At 36.0% G+C, this 22718-nt stretch overlaps 1 long non-coding RNA gene across 4 annotated transcripts; it reads left to right on the forward strand.

Annotated features, from left to right (window-relative positions):
• Positions 1-1237: 1237 nt before the first annotated feature.
• On the forward strand, positions 1238-21996 carry LOC138712205 (uncharacterized). Of its 4 annotated transcripts, none has more exons than XR_011335667.1 (5): positions 1238-1409; positions 1831-1997; positions 8605-8849; positions 15789-15929; positions 16186-21996. It is a non-coding gene; the product is annotated as an uncharacterized lncRNA (long non-coding RNA). The 4 variants fall into 4 exon arrangements; XR_011335666.1 differs by having other exon boundaries at positions 1238-1394; positions 16153-21996; XR_011335665.1 differs by having other exon boundaries at positions 1238-1394.
• The last annotated feature ends 722 nt before the right edge of the window (positions 21997-22718 follow it).

Genomic DNA, 22718 nt, shown 5'->3' on the forward strand with positions numbered 1-22718 from the left:
TTTTGTGTAATAATAGGGTCAGCGGTAGCCCAAACCCTTTAACCAGTATACGCCACTGATTTTCATGCACCTCTAAAGCCAGAATGGAGGTATCGTGTGGTTAGCACGATGATCCCCCCAGCCATTATAGCTGGCATTCGCAACCGGATTTCACTACCTATCATAGCTCCCCAAGTGCATCATGATGCTGGGTGGGCACCAGTCCCATACACTGGCCGAAATTTCATGAGAAAATTTCTTCCCCCATGAGGACTCGAACCAGCGCGCATTCCGTCTAAAGATTGTAAAATATATATATATAGCAGGAAAACTCTAAATGTTGTCAGTTATGAGAATAATGTGTAGTTAATCTATATCACCATTTTCTCCAGCACTTTTTTTTTTACCCGTCCCAAAAATAGTTTCACCTCTTGAGACCTATAAAAAAAAAAAACGAAACTATTTCAAAGTTTGTCAATTTGTTACATCTTTGGTTTTGGTGGTTCTGGTTCTTTGAGCGCCAGTGTACAATTTTCTGTGAGATCTGGTACATTTTATTTTTGGCCTGTGGCGACACTGCTTGTAAGTCGATCAGTGTAGCCAACTGGACGGAAATTCCGTCAAAACTGACGGAATTTTAATGTAGGGGACGGGGAAAGAATGGCTTTGACGGGTAACGGAATTTCTGGCGGAAATTACGATTTGCATTGTGTTTTGACTTTTTTAGCTGCTGTCGTTTTTAATTGATTAATTTTTGGGGTAGCACATCAACTGCAGAACTAGAAGCAGATGATGTGGATGAATTATTATTATTTTATTCAAGATTGGTGAGGAAATTTCGTTAATATTTGCTTTAATTTATATAGATATATGGATAGGTCTTTTTTCAATTTTGACGGATTCTGACGGATTTCTAGATATAACCACCAAAGAGTTTGTAATATATAAGTATAAGTATGTATATATAAGTTTGTAAGTATTACAAACTCTTTGATAACCACAGTCTACTATGTACAGTCACGAAGGTTGAGTTTTGAGGGTGCAAGAAACAATAGACTGTGACGGTACTATTTTGCATTGCCTGTAATGAGGCGATATTAGCGATCCTAGTGGTGAGCAACTACCTAATGTATGCATATTTACTACGTATTGAGCTTCGCGACTGTATATACTAGACTGTGATATAACACTGATGGGGGATACAATTTATGTGTTGGCAACACTGAAGTCGATTTTCAATATATTTTTGGCGCCAAATTGTACGGAAGCAAGATGTCTGAACTTAGTGTTGAATTTGTAGTTAATTGACTATTGTTATTGTGATATCGTTAATACTTTTTTTTGTACATTCAGTAATTATTACTAGTGACTAAAAGTGCCTAGACGTGGACGTGGCAGACCTAAATTCTGTGGCAGTGAGTGTACTAAGTGTATGTGTGCAAATAAGTAGGGCTAGGATTTTGATGACTTAAAATATAAAAGAAAAATGCCCAAAAATAAGATATATGACTTAAAAATACCCTACAACTAAACAGACCTAAGGTATACGGATTCCTCACCGACAATTGTATCTTAAAATACTAAAAAGAGCAGATTTGTCTGCTTTTGTCGAATGCACATCATGCTTACGAAAAGGCACTTTTCAGTGCCAATTTATTTTGTGTGCACAAGGTTGGAATTTTGAAGTAAGAGGGACAGTAAGGAATCCGTGTTCTGAAATTTAGCCAAACCTAAAAACAAACTAGCACTGAGTCATCTTGTTGGGCAAATGTTGCTTTACTCTATCATATGACGATCTAATGCCCCAAGATTCCAAGTCCATACTGTAACAAATCCACATTCATTTTTCAGGTAAATGATGTGTACGTTTCACCAATGATTCACGAGGAAGCTGTGGTGTTTCATCAGCGTGGAGACCATGTGAAGCTGCAACTGTACAGAGATGCGGTCCAAACTGCAGTGTCTGCCCTCTCACCTTCTGAGGGAGTGAAAATCTTCAAACCAAAGCCTCTACTCAGGTAAGAATCACGTGAATAATAAGTTAGAAAAACGTTTTCAACCCTTCATTAACTGGGAAAATTAACCACTTAGTGCTTCAATGAGGCAAGTGTTCCCGTCCGGACAGTTAAATGGTCTTCAGAAGAGGATTAAAGATAAGACACTTAAGGCAATGTTTGTGCGTTGTATAGCACATAACATAATTGCAATAAAGTCATGATATTCCAAAAATTCTTTTTTGCCAATCTTAGTGACATTCATCTGAAGTCTGATTAGTCAGCGAGGTATGCAATGAAGGGAGAAAGGAACTGGCTATCCTACCCCAATATCTCCTGGCTTAGTTGCTTCATGAGTGATGCCTTATTGGAATCACGAAGTTCCAACCTGTCTTTGGACAGTTGGCTGAACGATATTAAGTAGGGTTGCCACCCTTCCAGCTTTCGGTGGGATTGTCCGGTAATTTGAAAAACTGTCCTGGATCGCGGGCAAACATACTTTTGAGAGTAGCAATTTAAAACTATATGGAAACACAAATGTGAGTGAGCATGTGAAGACATTTTCTAACTGCAAATCAAGATTTCAGGTATAACTCCCTGTAAAGTTGATTTGAAAAATTTTCAAGGGAAAAATTGTTCCGGGGCCGGAATAAAAAAATGATTAAAATTAACTTTACAGGGAGTTATACCTGAAATCTTGATTTGCGTAATACACGTCACTGTTCGTTAACAGAAAACCACAATTTAAGTCACACGGAGTTAGTGTGCACTCGAAGTTGGTTGCTTGATGGTTGTCAGCCCACTTGAGGTCTGTGGATATAGAGGGAAAAATTGGATCGGTGTCGGGTAGAGTTCCCGGGTAGCTCAGTTGGTAGAGCGTTGGTACGTTAAACCAAAGGTCCCGGGTTCGATGCCCGGCCCCGGAACAATTTTTCCCTTGAAAATTATTCACATTTTCTAAGTGTTCATAGCCTTTGTTTTATGTTAACACTAGGCTTCATTCAATCATAGCTTTCTGCCCAAGTGTAGATTCTTCACTGCAAACCCAGCATTCTCCAGTCTTTCCTCTTTTTCACCTTCCTATTCATCTTCACTTATTAGCCATATATATGTTAATAATCTTATATTTTAATCTTACACAACGCAGAACTGCACATATTGTATTTCTTCACGCACTCTTCCTAGCACAGCTTCATTTCTTATAATCTCTGTCCATTTTATATTCTCCATTCTTCTCCATATCCACATTTTAAATGCTTCTAGTCACTTCTCTTCACTTCGTCGTAATGTCCTGTCCATGTTTCTGCCTCCACACAATGCCACACTCCACATAAAGCACTTCACTAGTCTCTTCCTTAGTTCTTTTTTCCAGAGGTCCGCATAAGATACTCCTTTTTGTATTAAATGCTTCCTTTGCTATTGCTATCATCCTTTTGACTTCCTGGCTGCAGCTCATGTTACTGCTTATAGTATATCGTACTCGTACTATCAGGGACTGGAATGCTTTACCTGCAGACTTACTAAAGGCTTTACCAATAACCAAAAATGTATTTAAAAATAGGCTTAAGGACTTTACTAATAGACGGTAGTATGTTATACACACTACTTAAAGGGTGTAATTGATATTTTGTTATTTGAAGTGTTCTATCAGTGAGGAAGTGTGTTGTGTCAGTGAAGTGTGTAGTGTCAGTGAAGTCTATTGTGTAAGTGAAGTGTGTTTGTGTCAGTGAAGTGGCTGTGCGAAGTATTTGAACAGTGAAATGGTTAGAAGTGTTAGTGAAATCAGGTAGAATCAGTGCAGTGAGTGAGTTGACAGCGAAATAAGTGTAGTGCCGAAAGGTACTTGTGCAGGTATGAACCTGTCACACTCGAGGGTCTTAGTTCGAACTTAGGGTTAAGATACAAATTAGATTTACTTTAAATGTTATTTTAAGTGACCATGCTTCATTTAATTTAGGATGCTCATTATTATTATTATTATTATTTTATTATTACTATTATTATTATTATTATTATTATTATATTATTAATTATTAATTATTGTTTTTTTATTAGTTGTGTTTATTATTAATTGTCATTATTGAGTGTAATTATTTACCACTGCCACCGGGTATATACCCATTTGCAGTGTGAATAAATACATACATACACACATAATCCAAAACGAATGACTAAATATACAGTGACATTAAATTATAACTGATTAATAGTGTCATTCTTTAACCCTTTTGAGTCCCATGTCGGGTGACATCCGCCACTGCAATATCTGCGTTGCATCCCATGGCGGGCAGCATCCGACACATTTTTCGCGCAGACTGACTGCGGTATTTAAATCCGACCGCAAATGGTTAAGAACTGAAGAATCTGTTTTGATTTGTTGAAGTCATTAAGTGCGGAATGAAGATTATTGATGCTGGCCTCTTGTCTCCAGCTATTATGTAGAGTTCAAGGCTAGAAGAATGTGTCTGACAGAAATTGGAGAATGGCAATATACACATGTTGGAGAGGGTTCTTTATTAAGTAGGAGTGAGCGAGCTTAATATGTCCAATTCTGAGACGAGCGATAGTATTGTGTTTTGTATTACTAATTGATCAGATTTAATATTCTTCTTCCTCCTTTCGCATTAGCTGTGGTCACATCGGAGGCATGCTTGGGCAAGTAAAATGGAAGTGCCTGTGTGCCTGAAGAAACAAAATTCGTGAACGACTACTTGAAACTACTATGGCAGGGCGAAGTTGTTAACACTGGATGCAAGTTGCAAACGCAAGCTTGTACACGCGTCTCTGTTGATCAAATATATTTGTTTTCTTCTAGCACGCTTGCTCACTTGCCTGTGTTACGTGATTTATTTGTAGCTATGATGAATGGACTGAGGCAATTTTTTTCTAATTAAAATCTATATAAGAATTAATTTCAATTTATATATAAAATTGAATTAAATGAAACCTTAACTCAAAGTAAACATAATTTCTCTTCTGGAGATACACAAATTTGGAAGTTTGAGTGCTGTGATAATTTTGGTAGTGTTTTTCTCATGTATGCAATAAAATGTTTCTGGTATTAATCAAATAATAATTCTGCTGCTTAAGAAGATCAAGAAAATTCGTCCGTATTCTCATCTTCTTCTCTGTCATGCATAAACAGAAAGGCAGCCTACACTACTGAATACTGCACATACTTACTAACACAAGTAAAATGATAGACTCTGTAGTTTATTAATATATTCTCTGTTTACTTCTGTTGAGGGATGTTAGCCACTCTCAAAACATGCACCATTGTTTAGTGTTTTTGAATGAATGACTATCATAGGCCACAATACAGCATGACCCATATCTCAACAGATACTTGTTTCCGGACACATGTTTATAGGAACTTTTTTTATATTTTCGACCTATGCTACCTTCTGTAAAAGTATGTAACACTTTTTAAGCACCCTGTGTATGCGTGTATGTGCTTCCAAATATTCAAATGATTACGGAGTAAACTTAGGGAAGTAGAAGCGATTAAGTGATTGGCGCTTGTAAAAGGAAAATATATCATTCTCCTTGCATTGTTGTTCCAGTGTTCTGTCACACACAGGATGAATGAATTCTAATTGCAAGTTTGGTTAGGTATCTTCTGGTTTAACACTGAAAGGCATGTGTACTCATCCCTGCTTAGAAGATCGTAGATAAATGCGAAAATAGCCATAGCAGCTGACGCGCCCTTTTAAACCCCACTAACTAACTACAAGATCCTTATATCCTTGTTGCCCCTGGGAGGGGAAGTGAAGTGTGTATCTATGAGCAAGGACTGACTAGAACGAGGAAATTCCTACAGCGAGTACTCATTGACATGGCTGATCTAGAGCCACCAAAATCTGAGCTTCGACAGTTTCATAAACAACTAATGTGTATGAGGACGAAACAGAAATAGCTATTCAACCACAAAAAACACCATCATTCGAATCATTAATCCTCTTGCCAATTTAAAATTTCTAGCTATCTTCAGGTGGTTATTTTGACAAGACATCTCTGCAAATAAGATACAATATACAGTACATCCCTTCCATAACTCCTAAGCTGCATTTTTAATTAAAAAGCTATTAAGGAGGGATTTATGCGTAGTAGTACTTACAGTATTATTGCTTTTAGCTTTTATAAAGTGAGAAAGCAAGAACTTCAATTTACAGTACACTAATGACCTGCTTAAGAATTTATGACACCAAATGATACACAGATTTTGTGCTGCACAGACTTCACAAGGCAGTTATGTTTCCTTCACCACACGATAATTTTTAATTGATTCGATTAACAGTTAAATTGATATCTCTAATTGTAATTAATTAATAAAATCCATTACACACTCGAATTTCTTCTTAAAACCGCTTTCATTAACGTTATGTATTAGTCATAGCGACATAAATGAAGTTAAAGTCTTAATTTTTTCTTTAAACTCAGTGAAAGAACTCAGGCGCCACATAAAAGTGTTTAAGTGCCTTAAATAATAGTAATAACTTAATAATAATAATAATAATTCAAATTTGATAAATGTAATGAACACATCTGCTTGATAAAGAAATCGGCAATTGAACTACGTAAGTTGAAAAATTTCCGGAGCATCTAAAGCAGCTGACTTCAGTGTAATATGGCAGGTCTTCATGTTCCTGTCCTATATCTTTCAGCAGATTGCGAAACTTTCGATGTTCCAAAGATGAAGGCTTAGTTTTATTAATAGTCTGAATAACAACATCCAAAACATTTTTCACATATAGATAAGGAGGTGAGACCTGGCATGTGAGTTGTGCGAGAATGGAAAGAATGAACCATAAGAAAGAGAGCTTGTTTCATGATGGTTAATATTATACCAATCTACCGACACGGAAGTCTAACTCAGACTAAAACCTATCTTTCCCCTCCATACTAACTGGTGATATAGCCACGGAATATGGTAAGGTCACAGGTCAGGTCTTGCTTCCTCTACTGTACCTTTTGATGATTTATACTTACTTACTGGCTTTTAAGGAACCCGGAGGTTCATTGCCGCCCTCACATAAGCCCGCCATAGGTTCCTATCCTGAGCAAGATTAATCCAGTTCTCTATCATCATATCCCATCTCCCTCAAATCCATTTTAATTTTAATATTATCTTCCCATCTACGTCTCGGCCTCCCCAAAGGTCTTTTTCCCTCTGGCCTCCCAACAAACACTATATGCATTTCTGGATTCGCCCATACGTGCTAATACTCTGCCCATCTCAAACGTCTGGATTTAATGTTTCTAATTACATCAAGTGAAGAATACAATGCGTGCAGTTCTGTGTTGTGTAACTTTCTCCATTCTCCTGTAACTTCATCCCTCTTAGCCCCAAATATTTTCCGAAGCACCTTATTCTGAAACATCCTTAACCTCTGTTCCTCTCTCAAAGTGAGAGTCCAAGTTTCACAACCATAAAGAACAGCCAGTAATATAACTGTTTTATAAATTCTAACTTTCAGATTTTTGGACAGCAGACTAGATGATAAAAGGTTCTCAACCGAATAATAACAGGCATTTCCCATATTTATTCTGTGTTTAATTTCCTCCCGAGTATCATTTATATTTGTTACTGTTGCTCCCAGGTATTTGAATTTTTCCACCTCTTCAAAGGATAAATTTCCAATTCTTATATTTCCATTTCGTACAATATTCTCGTCACGAGATGTAATCATATACTTAGTCTTTTCGGGATTTACTTCCAAACCTATCTCTCTACTTGCTTCAAGTAAAATTTCCGTGTTTTCCCTAATCGTTTGTGGATTTTCTCCTAACATATTCACGTCATCCGCATAGATAAGAAGCTGATGTAACCCGTTCAATTCCAAACCTTCTCTGTTATCCTGGACTTTCCTAATGGGATACTCTAGAGCAAAGTTAAAAAGTAAAGGTTATAGTGCATCTCCTTGCTTTAGCCCACAGTGAATTGGAAACGCATCTGACAGAAACTTACGATTTGATAGATGATTTATACAATAAAAAAATGTATAATATGTTTTTTCCTTTTTTTTTTTTTTTCCTTTTTTGGAGGAGGGGCCTGAAGGCTTGCACTGCAGCTTGATGCTTATTGTGCTTACCACTTCTGTTCTGTGAATGATATTTGTAGCCAAACTACTGTGCTCTTGTACAAATATAGCATGCTGCACGTGAACTTAACCCTAGCTATGATAATAACAATAATGATATGTGAATAAATGATGGTGAAATGAGTCCGAGATCCAATGCCGAAAGTTATCTAGCAATTCTGCTTCAATTGGTTGCGGGAAAACCTCAGAAAAAGTAACCAAGTAATGTGTTCTAACCAGGATTTTAATCCAGGCCTGCTTGTTTCACAGTCAGATATGCTAACTGTTATTCCACAGCGATGGACACAATTTTTTCATTAGTAGTATGTAAACTGATCTTTATTTCGTCATCCTTGCCAACCTAAACAATGGACTTATTCACAGTAGGACATAATTGAGGTATATTCTGGTATTTATTTTAAGATACAAACTGAAAACCCGAAATATTATTTTCAGGTTAACCAACTTTGAAAGTCATAATAAAACTTCTAATACAAATAGCAACAGGTTGTGCCTGAGCTGTGTTTGAAGAAGTGCTTTTCCTTTGGTAGAATGGACGGATTGCACCAGACAAGGCACTGGTGACTCGTGAGATATCACAGCTGTGAAGATTGAAGAACGGGAGCACAGCCGTGAAGCCCGTGCACAGGCCACTCACTATTCTGGAGATCATGGGGGATCTGCCTGATGCAGAAATGGCGCCCCCTGAGAACATCCTGTTCGTCTGCAAGCTGAATCCTGTTACAACTGATGACGACCTGGAGATCATATTCAGTCGCTTTGGGAAGATGAAGAGGTAGGCGTTCTTGTGTCATTTTCATTTATATTAGATTTGAGATGAGAGGAAAACCTGGATATTAGATTGTTTTTGAAGTTGCTGAAACTTTGTTGAAAATGAGTTTTACATAAAAATAAAAACACTGTTTTATTAAAACAAAGTGGTGTTTATTTACATAAAAATCATTTTATCATCGTCATTGTAAAGCAATCAGGATTGTAGGCCCCATGGTCTTTTCCGAAGTCTCTTGAGAAGTCGACCTTGATTTCTTCTACAGGTAGTATTTCAGGATTAAATGTGATAATCTGCTTATGTCCATCTGATGAATGTGTTGAGTCCAATTACAACGTTATTGCATTAATTTTCCAAATAAGAAAATTCATGTTTGAGTTCAGATTAACTAGAAAATAATTCTAATTACTAAAATTAAATGATGCCTGTAGATTGTAAAAAGAAAATCATTCAAGTGCCTTTACTAGTTTATGAGAAATATTGGCATTTATGTCTCAGTGTTTTTTCACAAGATTAAATAAAAAATGTTCATTAAAATTATTATATTTTCACTACAGGTTATGTTTACCAGTGTTTCTTTAAACGGTCTTAAAAATTTCAATTGGATAACTTTAAAAGTTGATAAGATACAGAGCTGCATTTTACAGTAGATTTACACTTCCTTGTTACTGTAAGACAGTTGCTCAAATTAAATAAACGATCCGTACTTCAGTGGATCTCTGCACATTGAGGAGTGACAACTGATTTCTTGACCACGAAGGTTAGCAGAATTACTCCAGAGTCATCTGTGCCTGTCTTGAAAAATAATAAAATCAGAATATAATAATTGAAGACCTCCCCAGAAAAAGGATGTAACTTCTTCTTCTTTCCTTCAAGTATTAGGCCAAATGGCCTGTTACGATCTTACAGTTGAATTTTCAATCCAGCGCTTCTTTGGACGACCGAGAGATCTCTTCCCGTTTGGACGATAGTGGAGCAAGACTTTTGGGATTCTATCTCTATGCATGCAATGCAGATGATTTATCCAGTTGTTCTGATAATGTTTTACGTGATTAATTACAGGTTCTAGTTGTAATTCTTCCATTATATCTTCATTGCGTTTGTGATCCCATTTCGTATATCCCGGTGTATATCTCATAAATTTCATTTCATTAGCCGTTATTCTGCTTTCGTCTTTCTTCCTCAATGTCCATGCCTCACTGCCGTAACAAAGTACAGGTCTCGCCAAGGTCTTGTAAAGGCGAATTCGAGTATGCCTTTGTACTAGGGAAGGTTTCATAATGTTGTTAATTATTCCCATTGTTTTTGTGTATTTAGAAATTTTCTGTGAAATGTCTACTTCATCGAAAAAAGATAATGTGTATCCGAGATATGTAAAATAATTTACCCTTTCTAATATTTTTGAATTTAAACATATTTTGCAAGGCACAGGGTATTTTCCGCAGAAGGCCATAATTTTAGTTTTTTCTTTATTAATTTTCATATCATATTTAATTCCAGGATGTAATATCAAATTCTTGAAATATGTGATTTAGATGAAAAAAAAAATTTCGAAGCATTCATTTATAAAAATTAATTATTGCATTTAATGACTGAATAAAGCTATATCCTTGTTTAGTCAAATGGTTGGTTGTGATAGTAAATCTAGGCCTAAAGAAATATGTCCCTGAAATTAGTTTTCTTTTTCCTGAAACATGAATTACAGTTTTGTTGGTTACATCCTTATTCTGGGAGGGTCTTCAATTTGATTAAAAAAATTACAATGTTTCTAAAGCAAACGGAAAAATGAGTGGGAGATATATTATGCAGTACATCTAATTTAATGGGTAACTGCACTTTCACAAAAATCTGCTGTGACACTATTCAGATTACTTACAGCAATGCCACCATTGTCTCAGTAAATATTTACACAGAAATTGTATAGCAGAATCTTCTGTATGCCCTTTTTGTAATTTTCCAGACTTTCTGCTAAATATTGAGGTGCAAGGGAGGCAAATAGCACTAACTGCTTAGCATTGGATACCAACCAATCACTCTTCCTGTTTGATTCATAAATTGACAGTCGAGTGTTAGTTTGAAGTGTTGTTATGATTTGTCCAAACCATGTTGAATTGGAAGTTTCACAGTGTAAAGGGATTAAAGATATTGGAAAGTGATGAAGCAAAAAATATAACTGTTTTAACGTAGGCACCTTATTTTTATACTTATGACAGTTATATCATGTCCCGCACCGTGGTGTCGCAGTCTAAGGCATTCCACCTAGGACTCGCGTTACGGAATGCACGCTGGTTCGAGTCCTCATGGGGGAAGAAATTTTCTCATGAAATTTCGGCCAGTGCCCACCCAGCATCGTGATGCACTTGGGGAGCTACGATAGATAGCGAAATCAGGTTGCGAATACCAGCTATAACAGCTGGGGGGATCATCGTGCTAACCACACGATACCTTCATTCTAGTTGGATGATCGTCCACCTCTGCTTCGGCATGTGGGCGTGAGGCCAGCAGCTGGCTGGTCGTCTAGGCTCTTTATGGGCTGTAGCGCCACGGATTATTATTATTATTATTATTATTATTATTATTATTATTATTATTATTATTATTACAGTTATATCACCTACACAGAACCCCCTAAAAGTAAGAAATAATTGATTGTTGGAAAATTATACACCACCTGATGAGACTTAATAAAAGGATAGTTTTTGAATAGATACTGGAACTCTGTGGATTACCTGGTAATGAAGCTGCTGACTGTCTTGCTAAGAAGGGAAGTAAAATTGTTGTGCACGTTTCTACTGCACACAAGTTAAGTTTTGCGAATCTGGTTTCCAGGTTTAGCTTCCTGTAAAGCTGATTTGAATAATTTTAAAGGGAAAAATTATTCCAGTACCAGGAAGCTACACCTGGAAGCCAGATTCGCATAATATAAGCTTACTCCCCTGTTCATTAACATGAAACCACATTTTAAAGTCACACAGTATAGTGTGCGCTCTATGTTGGGTCTTTGACGTCTGTCAACCCACTTGAGGTATGTGGACATAAAGGGAACAATTGACACGGGATCTGATGTAGTTCTTGGATAGTTCAGTGGTAGATCCTAGGTTTGATACCCAGTCCCGGAACAATTTTTTCCTTTAAAATTATTTAAGTTAAGTTTTACTTTAACTTATGTCGGATGACTTGCACAGCGATTTGCTACTGTGTTCAACTCCCATCAGTGACCATACTCAAACTCATCAGGGTTTCTGATACCATCATTATAATATCTTATAATGGGAAAGATTGTCTCTACATTGTTTCACTCAGTATGCTGGTTCTACTCAGGATACGTAGGGACTCTACTTGGTTTCTTGATCTCAAGTAATTTAAATTTCAAGATTATTAACAAACAGCTTTTTTTGATTTATTCCAAATTAAAGACATTACTTACATAATATGCCACCATCTTCTCCTTTGCTTCTTTGTATACCTTCATTGCCGAGCAACAGACTCTTCTCCTTGCAACCCTCTAGACTGTCCCCTAATCCATTAATGAAGCATTTGTGTGTTCTTCTACCGGCTTTCCGGTTGTAACATCACACGTCAGCCTTGCTACCGTCCAGGTAGGACCTTTATTTGGTCTTAGGACCTTCATGCTAACATAAAATTTAAGTCGTCACCTTAATCATAATGCCCTAATTATTATATCTAAATGTATCCTTGACAATACAGGAACAAGTCGCTTTATTGGAATTTTGCCCAAGAAAGAAGCCCAAACTATGCTTATTTAAATTTAGCCAATTAGAATGCATGATTAATTTCACTTGACCAATGTGATTAGTCCAGTTTTGATTTATTGGGCAGGAATATTCTTCTCGAAACCAATGGTATTTCTTTACACGTGACAGGCAAGTTACATCCACACATCAGCTGTATTCTATCAATATCCGCATGCTTTCAATGAAGAATCTCAGTGTTTGTGAAATACCCTCCTTGCTAGACACTGTACATTGTTGTGCTGTATTTCCTGGTGGACATAGTTGAAAGCACTTCCTGAATTGCTTTGAAACCAATGCCAATTTGGAAAATATGCTACAGGGCTTAGTTAAGCCCTGGGGCACAACAAAATCTTAGAAAACCCCATGTCAACTTAGTCATTTTCAACAGTTAAAAGATTAATGAACTCAAATTGTTAAGATGTAATGTAAAATTATTTCCACGAAATTTCAAATAATAAAAGATTGAAGTGTCTCAATGTGCAAAAAATATAATTCCTGAGTATCCAAGGATAAGTGCAGTTGCATCTAATCAATTTCTCACAGGGCATGACTGTTTGTCAAATCACTTGAACAAAATTTGAATTATTTCTTCATCACTTTGTCCATTGTGCAGTCTTCAGGAAGAAATGGATCAGAATCATCATCAGCAATGTCCAGCTCTTTCCTCTAAACCTATTTTGTGTGAGCAATATTGAAGAGCAAGAGGGTTAATGGTTTTAATGCCAAAAACTCAGTATTAGTTAACAACAATAGCAACAACAACAGTATAAAGGGACTAGCAGGGTTCTTTCATATGCTGTAAACCTATGGTACAGGACCTCAAGTTTGACTCCTTTCTGAATGAATACATGCTAAATTTTTTATTGCTTCTTCAAAGTCCATTTCTTTTGGCCAAGTTTGATCCTTTTAATTTTGAAGATTCTGATCAGATGAACAAAAGAGTGTGAGAGTAATGAAAATAAGTATGGTTACTACACCTCTTGGTATCCTCTGAATAGGCCACCATTGTTTTTACCTTCATTTAGAATCTTAAATGCAGAGTGATGAAAATCTAAATAATGTTACTTTATACATGAATCTTGGAATTTTTGGTTGTGTATATGTTTTGATAATGGTCATGTAATAAAATGTTTCAGTTGTATCAACTGTTAAATACACTTGGGAATAAAAGAGGCCAACAGGATAAAGATTTTATGTTGAAATACAAAAGGGAAAAAAGAGTGAAACAAGGATAGTACAGTGAGGTTATTTGAGTTATGGGCCACCTAAATGCAGCTGTGTACTGGGAAAATTCAGTTATCAAGGCCGTATAATGTATGTGCAGGTAGCCGCTTATAGTTAATTTGAGAGAGGCTTTGTCAGCAAATACTTGTGCATTCGTGTATTACTTGGTGCTTTCATTGTGTGCTAATTGTTCTTGTTCTTCGTTAGTTATGCCAGTACATAAATATAAGCTTGAAAAACGGGCTTTATATATGATACATATGTGAAAACAAATTCTTGCAGAAAAGTGGTATGGCGATTTGCAAGAAAATATCCTGGCAGGTGTTCCAGGTGTAGAAACTTCACCAGCTTGTTAAAAAGTTAGGGGGCACTGGAACTGAGTTTTTAAACTTCTAAAGTTTTTGATTAATTTCTTTCAAATTCGGCAGGTTTGTTGTGTCTGTATGTTTAAATAACAGTACCAGATTTCACCAAGTTTCGTTCATTAGTTCCTTAGATATTAATTTCCATATATTTTAATGATGTTAAATTATGCTTAAATTCAAAACATCCCTGTCGGCTTCAGATTTATTTTTACTTTTAAAAATCTTCTGTGAAGAACTTACGTTTCATGATAAAGAAAACTGCATATGGATTTTTAAATTTGAGAATGGTTCATAAGATAATTCTTATCTTCTAAAGATTTAAGTGAAGAGCTGATTCCATGCACAGCATTGTGTAGTGTATGCAATATTCTGAGTATTCTTGCAAAGTTTCATGTAAATTGGAGCAAATGGAAGCTGTTAGGGACTTTATTATTGACCAAAAACGTAGTTTTGAGAAAATGCAATTTTTAGGGGATGTGGCATTTTAAAAATAGTTGCCAGACATTTAAAAGTAGTAGGCGGGGGCTAAATATAGGACAGAATGTTAAACAAATGTATAAGGTAATTATTTATGTGAAAAAACAAAAATATTTATTTTTAGCATTTTGGCCAAAAATTCAGTCCTAGTGTCCCTTAAGAGAGACAGGCTCTCTTAATGACAAACATGTTCCGAAATATTATGTTCTTATGGAAGTAAAGTTAGATGAAATAGGCGATGACTCGAACACGCCCAAAGACCCTTTGTTGGCTTGTTCAGGAAACAGACGTTTCAAAATCCTCAGCACCAAATGCCATTAAATTACTTAAATTAAAACCTTATAAAATTTCTGTGGTTCTTGAATTGCAACCGCGCAATTTCACGACTAGAGTTCGATTCTGTAACTGGAGACTGCAAAAAGTGTTGCCGCTGGCAGAATGAATTCTGAATTTATCGTATCACACCCTTAAAATAATACTGTTGTAATTACCAAAAGTTAGTTTTGAGTAAATGCAAGATAAACATTCAAACACCTCATAGTCGTATGAAAACTCAAGATTACCAAGTACCAGTATGAGTCCTGCAGACTTTGCCCTTGAACTTAGAGATACGACAGTTCTACTGTTTGATAGAGGATTAAATAAAGATTACAAAACTGCCTGTAACTCAAAATTCGATTTTTGGGAGTTACGACAGTATTATTCTAGAGATGCGATATTTTCAGACGAAGCTAGGTTCGAATTGCATGGCCGCATCATCTCACAAAACAATCCATATTGGAGCTCAGAAAAAACCCGATGTTATGCATGAAGTTTTACTCCATCTTGAAAAAATTGGTATTGAATGCGCACAGAATAATTGGACATATTTTTTTTTATGAAGGTACTATCAATGGTGAAAGATACCAAAGAGACATATTAAATACAACCTTTTTCGAACAATTAACAGACATTGAATACTAGTTGTCATTCTTTCAGCAGAACACTGCACACGAATCATGTAATTGTGTTGTGGAGATTTTTGAGGACAGAATTATCAGTACTGGTTATGACCAGCTCGTAACTCCGACCTGACTCCTAGTGATTTTTATTTACGGAAGAACTTAAAAAACATTGTCTTTCAGGAAAACCTGCAGACAATAGAGGATCTAAAGAAGCTATTGGATGAGAAATTGGTAAAACAACACCTGAAGAGCTGAAAGTTAACAGGAATGCCTGGAATGTGCTGCTGAAGGGTATCATTTTCAACATCCTTTATAACACAGGTTAGTGCTTATTATCATCATATTTAAATACAGTATCATTTTATGCTTTCAGTAAAAATGTAAAACTGAAATAAAAATACCAACTTTACATGTAGTGACTCTATCTCCTTTTTTCTGGTTATGGTGGCTACTCTTCCCCAGTAAGCAGCCGCGCACAGTCTAAAGGCAACTCAACTTTTACATGTTTTATTATACTGGACAGTGGCTTTATCTTTTATTACAGTATTCACTTGACTGCTTTGCAACGTTCTTACAGAATTCTAAAATTCGTGAGAAGTGGCTTTGCCGACTGCAACTTCAGCTGGATTTCTGGAAGCATCAAAAAGTTAAAAATTATTGGACTTTCACCATGGTGTGAGGAACATCATCTGTGACGCAAAAAAGTAAACTCAATGCTGTCCATGGAGGTGAAAGTAAGTAAATCATGAAAAAATTCGAAACAATCCTTGAAAGAAATCGGGGTTAAACCAGTTTATTTACTGTTAGACCCTCCAGAAGACGTTGCTGTCAGCCACATTCATTTGTTTAATACAGATGTGGACAAATTATTAGACTAAATTAATTATATGTACAACGAAGCTGTCTTTATCGGTAGAAATAATGAACAGAAATGTATTTTGCACAGATATAATGAACAGAAAATTCAGTCTTGAGGTTACTAATATTTTGTGAACAATCCCTTATTTCTTATTAACACGTTGATTTTGTCAGGGATGCTGGAAACCAAAGTTTGACACTTTCTTTGAATATCAGCATCATTTATCCAGATATCAGACAGTGCTTAAATGAGTCCATGTTTTGTTGTAAGCCTCTTTTTTGTTCACTTTCTTCTTCAGTATAGATCACAGATTTTCAATTTCGTTCATGTCCGGTCTTCTTGCAGGCCATGGGAGAATATCTTCTTTAGTATATAATTAAAACACCAGTAGTACCAACATAGCCAGAAAAAAATATACTTAACCATTGGAAAAATAGACCAGAAGATGTAACCATGGAGAAATATTGGAGAGCAAGAACGCTAATGGCTTTGTTGCCAAAGCCCGGCATTAGATAACAACAACAAAATCATATTTACAACAATAGAGACTCTGTGAATTATACTGATAGTTGTTATGACGAATTATATTATGTTTCTAAGAAAAAGTTTTAGTCTAATAATTTGTCCACGTCTGTATGTACCAGTAACCTCATGCAATGTCAAGCAATTGTTTTTGGTGTATAAGAACATACGGTCCAGTCGCTGACAGAACTTAATTCCTGAAAATATGAAGAAAGATCTTGTGGCACATTGTGCTTCATGCCTTGATTAACTTCAGAATCACTCCAAAACTATTATCGTGACATATTTATAAATGTGTAATTTGTATGAAATTAATATTTATTTAAAATGAAACAATTTTTTGAAATAAATACCAATTTTTAATTCTCTCTGCAATTTTGATATTACATATTTAGTACATATTTTGAGGTTTTTAGTTATGTACTTATGTACAACCTTAGACACAAAAAATGACTGATCTCCTGCAGCATGAATTTGTCTAAATCCACTTTAGGCAACGTCTGGTTCACAAGACTAGGGGAAAGTATGTTTATTTTGCACCCAATTTAGCCTTTGAATATATCTTAACAGTTTAACTTCAGCTTAATAAATAACCTTTAAATACTGAAAAAATACCATGCATTGTTCTTATGAAGTATTTAAACTGGAGAAGGACTTTTTGGTCACACTATATATTTCAAAGCTATATATATTGATAAGCTTATCTTAATCTTTCCTTAGTCTCTAAAATGAGCTGCAACCTTCCTTTCTATTTCAAAAGAGTTTTCAATTATAGATGTTCTCTTTGGTGCCAGGTTTATTGCCTTTGGTAATTCTCTGCAACCAAGTGTGAATAGTGATTTGTGTTTAAAGTTCTTTATGAAATATATATAATGAAACCTGTCTAAAGCGACCATCTGAAGTTACCTTGTAAAATCGCCGTTGTATCAGGTGGCCGCTTGATTAAGGTTGCGGTTTTTTTATGAATCAGCATGAAAATACTGTGCGCGTACAACAATCGTGCATATTAATGTCAGCCTCTTCCATTCTTGCAACTAGCCTTTACAAAACTCGCTTGCGGTACCTCAGTTTAAATGACTGGCTAATACCTTGATCAAGGGGCTGGAGGTGTGATGTCGTATTTGGGGGAAGAAACACCAATTTCACGGATCACATTGCGATTTTGTCATTTAATCTTGAAATTGAAAGCGCATAGCTAATTCTCAAACAATGATGATGTCATCCAAGCTTCATTTTTGACAGTCTATTTCACCCCCAATAAGCCCATGTCAACATTTTTCAAACATCTCGGTTTCAATGATTTCCCTATCATTAAGAGTGGTTCTTTTTCTCTTGCAGCATTACTACAAAAGAGCAGAGTTATTCTGTCTTTTGCCAACTTTCCTCCTTTACACTCTTTTTTCTGAAAACTTAAAGTTTTGTTAGAAAGGGCGCTGAAAAAAAAAACCTGTTTCGTCAACATTGTAAATGTCTCTGAGTTCATATTCCGCAAGAATTGAAGGCAGTCTATTCTTTCCATTCTTCAGTAACATTGGTTGCAATGTTATGCCGTTTTCTAAAGCACTCTAACCACCCATTACTAGCAACAAAATTTCTTACATTGAATTCTTTAGCAATTTCAAGAGCTTTCTCTTGAATCATAGGCCCACTTACTGGCAATTTCTTCGCCCTCACACACTTTAACCATTCGTAAACGAAATCATTCACATTACTGAACACAGATTCTCTTTCCTTTTTTGGCCACCACGCATATTTTTCTCCCATTCTTTTAAAATTTCATCTTTATTCTTAATTATACTGTTTATTTGTGTCCTTCCACATTTGAATATTTTTGAAATTTTTCTAGCAGATGTCCCCTCTCACTTTCTTCAATCATTTTTCGTCTCACCTCTAAACTTAACACCCTCTAGATTTATTGTTAGAAATGATTTCTCTCTCAAACTAACTTCACAGTTCCTCTGAATCAAATGAATGAAAAGAAGCAAAATTCGTAAAAGCTGGTCGAAATAGAAAAAGATAGATAGAGGAGAAAAAAAAAATTCGAATGGTTAACTACTGGCCTAAAACACACCGTGACATTTTCAATAGAAAAAGTCCGTGTTTCAATCCTTTAAAAACGAGTAAGAATTTATAGCTGTGCAGGGTCGGAGTGAAAAGTGACAAAAGAGTCATAAAACAGTAACCAACTAACCCCAAGATATGGAGGGTGTACTGTTGTACACTTAGCTATTGTCCTCGAGATATTGCTCTCTGTCCTCTAACCATCGAAAAAATAGGTCAGACAGTATCCGTGAAAAGATATTTTGTTGGATAGTGACCGTTATAGTCAGGTTCCAATTCAAATAGACCCCGGCCGCTGGCCGGCGCATGAGGTGGCCGCTAAATAAAGAGAGAATTTGTATTGATCTTATGGAAAATCCAATTGGTTCCAGAGAAAATTGGCCTTTTGGCCAGGTGGCCGTTTAAATGAAGTGACAGCAAAGGCAGGTTTCACTGTATATCATATATATCCATAGTTGTACAGAAAAATAAATGGATACTGGCATTCTAGAGGTCCAAAAAACTTTTTATAAAATTAACTTCAAACTCTTTAACTGTTTTTAAACCTTATAAAATGCATTTTGTGAATGATACTTTTAATTATAAGAATTATGAAGTATGAAATAAAATGATCTCGCACTTTTATACGAGGGCTATTCAGAAATCAACTTCTGATTGGCCACAAAAAAAAACACATACAAACAATGTTACAAACTATTTATTGCCTGGAAAACGTTCCTGGGTAGTGACACTATTTTTCAACATAGTCGCCATATAAATTCAAGCACTTGTCATAGCGTGGGACTAGCTTGTGTATTCCTTGTTCATAAAAGGACGCCGCCTGTGTACTCAGCCATGTTTTCACTCTGTGCATGAGGTCCTCGTTGTCATTGAAGCGCTGAGTGGCTAACTAGTTCTTCGTTTTGGGAAAGTGGTGGTAGTCGCTCGGTGCCAAGTCTGGACTGTAGGGGGGAGGGTGTTCGAAAGCTTCCCATGTGTACTTGTCCAATAAAGCCTTTGGGTGAGCAGCAGTATGGGGCCTCACATTGTCATGGAGAAGAATGACACCCTTGGAGAGCAATCTGCGGTGTTTGTTTTGGATTGCTCTCCAAAGCTTCTTTAGCGTTTCGTAATAAACACCTGCTGTTATTGTGGTCCCGTAAATTTTGTTAACAATACTCCTTTGTGATCCCAAAAAACTGTAGTCATCATCTTTCGGTTCGAGAATGTTTGTTTGAGTTTTTTTAGCTTGTTCGGGAATTGGGTGTGCATCCACTGCTTTGACTGTTCTTTGGTCTCAGCATTCACGAATTGTACCCATGTCTCATCTCCTGTCACGAATCTGTCCAGAAATTGATCACCATCATTGTGATAACACTGAAGGAACATTAAGGCTGAAGTCATTCTCTAAGCTTTATGCTGGTCAGTGAGATTTTATGGTACACATCGTGCACAAAATTTGTGGAAACCTAACCTTGCCGTAACAATTTCATAGAAGTCGACCTTGAAATTTGTGGGAAATTTTCAGAGAATTCAGAAATTGTGAAACCACGTCTTTCACCACAGTTTGTTCAATTTGTTGAATGAGTTCATCAATCACAATTGAATGTCGTCCTTGACCTCTTTCATTGTGCGCATCTTCACGCCCATTCTTAAATTTTCTGCACCAGTCCCGTATATCACTATCACTTGTAATGTTGCCATAAACGCGACACAGTCAATGGTGAATCTCAGCAGCGTTAACTCCTCCAGTGTGAAGAAATCGAATAACTGAACGGACCTCACAATTCGTGGGACGAGTAATAATCGCGTCCATTATCAACAGCTGTTTCTCACAGACTAGCGAATGGAAATGAGTGTGCGATACATGGGAGCATTATTATGTCTTTACTCGTGGCTACTGCGCAAACACCATCTTCCTGCAACAATCTAGCAATCCACAATCGACAATCGGAAGTTGATTTCTAAATAGCACCCTTAAATTAGGCCTGGCAATAAAAGGGTGATACGTGATTGTATTATTTTATGAATATTAAGATGACAGCTTTATCAGGCAGAGTAATCTGTGTAATCAGCTGATCCATGCGACACTTGTGGTCAACTGTTTTCAGGTTTTGTATTGCTGTATGAAAATTTTGACATTTATTGTACTTCAAAAATAAATTTAGAGTGTATTAATGAAGTTTGATTTGCCTATTTCTCGACCGAGATTTCAGCTGTATATTTTTCATTCACATGGTGAGCATATTATAATTATGAACTGTAGGTAATTGCGTATTGTAACTGTAATAAGTGGAGCAAACATGACTCTGATCATTAGAGACCAAGATAATTATTCGTTATTATACGTATAACAATACAGTGTGTCGCAAAAGTCACGCACTATAGGCTAAACAGCAGTTCACATATGTTAGATGAGCCTATCATGTTGTTGCACGCAGAGGTTTCTGATGGTGACACAGTCATTCCACACACACACTCAGTATGTCGAGGGATTCTGCCTTATATATGATTCTGGCTTTTAAATTAAATCTAGTGATGTGAGGTCAGAGCTACATGGTGGCCATTCTGTAAGCCTACATTAACCAATCCATCACCCTGGAAACTGTTCCCGTGGTGCGTAACTTCTGAGGACACTCTGTAAATTTCTGTTTAAAGCAAAAGGGGATAATTTTATGAGTTCATTATACATCTCGCAGTTAAAAGCAATTGAAGATAAAAATAAGGTAAAAGTGTTGTTTGTTCATAATAATTATGAAGATTCTTATAGGTAATAGGTAGTCTTCATATAATCCTTTAAAAAAAAAATATATATATATATATATATATAATTTTGATAATTGGAAAGATTATGTAGACTTTGCTGTCATCATGGTATTTTTTTTTTGTCTTTGTTATACTGTTAAAAGGCTGATTAATATAATATTGTCATAAATTTATTTTAAAATAAAAATATCTCATTTCTTATTATTTTCATTTTACTTCGCCCTTATTGCCTATCCTTACAAAATGTCATAAAATATTTTAATGATGTGATATATCTATAAAAAAAAATTCAAATTACGTCATACTTTGGCACAACAGATCCTTCCTTATATTTTTACTGCTTTGTGCAAAGAGTATAAAATAAAGACAGTAAGGAACAGATATTTGCGTTTTCGTTACAGAATATCAGTACTGTAAACATGTTGTCAAAGTAAATGTAATTAATAATTTCAAGGGAAAAATTGTTCCAGGACCGGGTAACCCAGGACAGAAAACCACAAATTTAAGCCACAGTAAGTCTGTACTCAATGCTGGGCTTTGACAATCTGTCAACCCACTTGAGGTATGTGGACATAAGGGGAAAATTGAGCCGGGGTCTAGTGTAGTTCCTGGGTAGCTAAGTCGGTAGAGCATTGATGCGCTCAGTCAAAGGTCCCGGGTTCAATACCCGGCCCTGGAACAATTTTTTCCCCATGAAATTATTCAAGGCAGCTTTATGGAGCTATACCTGAAAAAGCCAGATTTGTATAAATGTAATTAATTATAAAATATTGTAAGGGTCTTTTCTATCTCTATTTTTCTGTACCTTAACATTAATAGACAGCAACCATTTTTTCTTCCACTTCAAATATTAGGCGCGTTTTTAAAGTAGGTACCATTCATTTTTTAAAAATAAACAACATTATTTTCAAAATACTTTATTT

Source organism: Periplaneta americana, chromosome 13 (assembly GCF_040183065.1).
Source record: "Periplaneta americana isolate PAMFEO1 chromosome 13, P.americana_PAMFEO1_priV1, whole genome shotgun sequence".
Lineage (NCBI taxonomy): Eukaryota > Metazoa > Arthropoda > Insecta > Blattodea > Blattidae > Periplaneta > Periplaneta americana.